The sequence below is a fragment of the Panthera uncia genome, chromosome C2, assembly GCF_023721935.1.
Source record: "Panthera uncia isolate 11264 chromosome C2, Puncia_PCG_1.0, whole genome shotgun sequence".
Lineage (NCBI taxonomy): Eukaryota > Metazoa > Chordata > Mammalia > Carnivora > Felidae > Panthera > Panthera uncia.
Window position 1 is genome coordinate 122515107 of NC_064810.1, and position 3982 is coordinate 122519088.

Here is a 3982-nt window from a genome sequence, read left to right on the forward strand (position 1 = left end):
TGCTATCTGTGGGAGTTTTTGATAAATATTTTTCTAGTTCCTTTATTAAAAGGGTTTGGAATAATAGTATTGTTAAGATAAAATTGCATATCAGGAGTGAGGAAAGTGGTACATGTGCAAGTTTAGGGAGAAATATGTTCAGAGAAGAATGAATGTGAGTATATGTGTGAGAGAGAGTTTTGAGAGTGTGTATGTGAGTGTGTGAGAGTATGTGAGAGTGTGTGTGTGTACATGAGAGTGTATGAGGGTGTGCGAGAAAGTGAGAGGGTGTGAGAGAGTGTGTATAGGAGTGTGGGTGAGTTTGTATGTGAGTGTGTGAGAGGGTGTGTATGAGAAAGTGTGTGAGAGTGTGTATGAGATTGTATGTATGTGAGCATGTGTGAGTGTGTGAGAAAGTGTGTGTGTGTGTGTGTGTGTGTGTGTGAGAGAGTATGTGAGCTTGTTGATATGAGTTTGTGAGAGAGAGAGCGAGCATGTATGTGTGTGAGAGAGTGTGAATGTGTGTGTGTATGACCCAGGAGGGGCAGGACTGCCATAAGTGGGCCACTATCAGGGGAGAAATGCTGTTGTGTTTCTTGTTAAGGATTTAGGGCATATTCCAGCTGAGCTGAGATCTCCAAACTCCCCTTTAATTCATCTCTATCAATTAAAAAATTTGAGCCTGCACCTTTAAATATTTGTTCATTTACTCGAAATACTTCTGTATTAAGAAACGTCAAAAAGGAGCCTTTTGATTTTTATCTAGTCCAGTGAAATTTCAGATAGCTTGACATCATGTCTCCCAAAACTTTAAACACCACTGAAGAAATTATAGGTACAATTTTGGCTAATATGATAGTTTTACCATTAGGTACCAGCTAAAGTTATAATATATTCCTAGAGTCAGGTTCATTTTAAATGATAATGAGTATAAAATTATTACTATAGTCTTTTTCAACTTTATTTTTAGTGCCAATTTCTTGTCAGATCTGACTACTTTGCCACTGTTTTGACCTGGTATGATAGCTGCTGTTGAGCTTGGGCTGCTGTTGAGCTTGCCATTGACCCTGTTATTTCTCACTGCTCACATGTGCTTACATTGTTAGTAATGATGATGCAGCCCATACTTCTATTTAATTAGGATCATTTGATCACATAACACAGTTGATGTGTCTGATAAGTGAGGGCCCCATGGGGCATTCACTTGCTTCCATCAGGGAACCAGGAGAACCCTTTATGACAACCCTGTGATAAGTGGACCAGCGAGGGTGCCAGTGTCAACCCATAAATTAAAAGGGTAAATATATTTCTTATATTTTTAGATTGAAGTTAAATGTTGATCATCAGTAATTCATTTTGAACCATTATATATAGAGATAATCCAGGGGAAGATTCTAGAGTTTTCTTCCAATACCTGTGAAGAGGGTATGAGGAGTAGCTGGACTTCTCTCCAGACTTGTGAAAAGTCTATCACTTGCACCTTGGCCAGGACAGCCCTTCACACATGCTCTGAGGTAGCCAGTCCCTCACTGACCCCTTAGGTCCTATCACAGGAGTCTGAGGCCAGCTGACCTGGATTAGCAGCCTCAGCATACCTAGGCAGATGGTGGCAACCCTGCAACAGCTCCATCTTTGTAGGGCCAGGGAGGACTGACCCGAAGGTCACCAGACCACTGCTCCCATGAGCAATGAGTTCCTCCTGCTGAGTTCTGCTTGTCTGGGCTCCCTCTCCTCTTGACAATTCTATTTTGTTGACACCATACATAAAGGTGACATTACAAGAAAAATTGGGGTGTTCTGACAACTGCTCCTCCAGAGGTTTTTTTTGTGTTGTTTTTTTTTTTTGTTGTTGTTGTTGGTGGTGGTTTGTTTTAGCATTTCTTAACTGTACAGAGGGCCTGTACCAGAGGGCCTGAAATGGGATAATTCTACTTTGCAAAAGGGAAGATAGTACCTAATGGCTACAAGAGCAGACTTTAGAGCAAGCTGCTTGGGTTTGCCTTCAGGCTCTGCAACTTACAACCTATGCAGCTTTGAGCAAGTTACTTGACATCTCCAAGCCTCAGTTTTCTCATCTGTAGAATGGGAACATTGCCACCATGGTCCAGGACTGCTCCTATTTCTTCTTCCTCAGGATAGATGAAAATTATAACCTCTTGCCTCACAGAGTCAATTTCCAAGATGCCATCTTTCCAGACACTCAAGAGAACAGAAGGATGTTTTCTAACCTTTTCCAGTTTTCAAATTGTTCTCAAGGGCAGCACCTGGCAACTTTTTCCAGTGACTGGGAGATCCAGGAAGACAATAGGATGCTTCTTGTCTACAGACCATGACAGGTATATTGAGACATCACTTTGGGAACATCTGGGAAAGGCTTGCAAAGAGGACATATAAGTAGGAAGCCTGGATGGGAGATTGACTTTCTACGCTGGAGACTCTTAATGATGTGCATTTGATCTTCATTTTCATAGAACTCTAGGATTGATCATCCAAAGTGAATTGTATTCTGAATCCCTTTTGCTACCCACTTGAGTGGAATCTCCTTTTTTCACATGTTATTTTACAGTTCGTATATAGTAATGGAGCCTTCTCTTTAAAGATGAGTATCCAGAAGTTAATGATTCATCATCTCAGGAGAAAAGAGCATTAATGATTAACAAGATTACTGCTTTGTGTATACACTTTGACTATCATGGCTAATCACTTGTTAAGATGAACTGGTAGAGTCATTTTTTTATTAAACTCTGATGGTTTTGACAATAAAAAATAAATTTAAAAAGATAGGGGGGACGGAAGCGAGCGTTGCTGGGGCCTGGAGGTGGGGAGAAAGCGACTGTGGGAAGAGCATGTCTCGACCAGCACTTGGATTCAGCTCCATCATTTCCAACATGGAAGAAACTTACGTCGATTCCCTGGACCCTGAAAAGCTATTACAATGCCCCTATGATAAAAACCACCAGATCAGGGCCTGCAGGTTTCCTTATCATCTTATCAAGTGCAGAAAGAATCATCCTGATGTTGCAAACAAATTGGCTACTTGTCCCTTCATTGCTCGCCACCAGGTTCCTCGGGCCGAAATAAGCCACCATGTATCTCAAGCTGTGGTGATAAAAGTTGTATTGAGCAGGATGTTGTCAACCAAACCAGGAACCTTGGACAAGAGACTCTGGCTGAGAGCACCTGGCAGTGCCCTCCTTTCAATGAAGACTGGGATAAAGATCTGTGGGAACAGATCACCCCATTTGTCTGGGGCACAGCCAACTACTGTGGCAACAACAGCCCTGCAAGCAACATAGTTATGGAACATAAGAGTAACCTGGCTTCAGGCATGCGTGTTCCCAAGTCTCTGCCGTATGTTCTGCCATGGAAAAACAATGGAAATGCACAGTAAGTGAATATCTATCTCATCAAATGCCAGATCCTAGAAGACTCTTGCTTCTTCCTGCTACCAATGGGTTCTTCATTTTTTTTTTCTCCTAATCTAATTGTAGAAAGATAAACTGTGACTTTCAAACTGGAAAAAAAAAAAGGACTATCAAAAAGATAGTCCTTATAAAGCTCTTAGTATACTAAGTGCTCTGTCAACATTAGCTGGTTTTAAGCCAGCATGAGGGTGACCTAAAGACAGCGCTTGTGGGACTGGTCAGAGGGGTCACCGGGAAGGGGTGTTGGCCTCTGGTCAAGGCCATAGGGTCCTCATCCCAGGATGCCTAGGATGACAAGGTCACTTTAGCTTTGTGGGCCTGTTTCTTCCAAACACCCAATGCTGCTCAGTAGCTAAGATGCTCTTTGCATTTCTGAGCTAACTAATGAAATAGTTCATAGTTGTACAATAACTCTTCATATAAAGCTGCTTTTTTTGTTTACTTACAATTGAGTATTGTATTTTCTAAATAAATGAAAAAGAAGAAAATTAGGGATGGTTTAGTTTCTTTGTAGGACTACAAGGGGTACTTATATTTTCAACTTGAAATTATTCTTTATATTTATTTTTACAGTAAAT

The 3982-nt window shown here is 41.1% G+C and overlaps 1 pseudogene; it reads left to right on the forward strand.

Moving 5' to 3' along the window:
* Positions 1–2779: 2779 nt before the first annotated feature.
* Positions 2780–3460, forward strand: LOC125922142 (gametocyte-specific factor 1-like; annotated as a pseudogene).
* Positions 3461–3982: the final 522 nt, after the last annotated feature.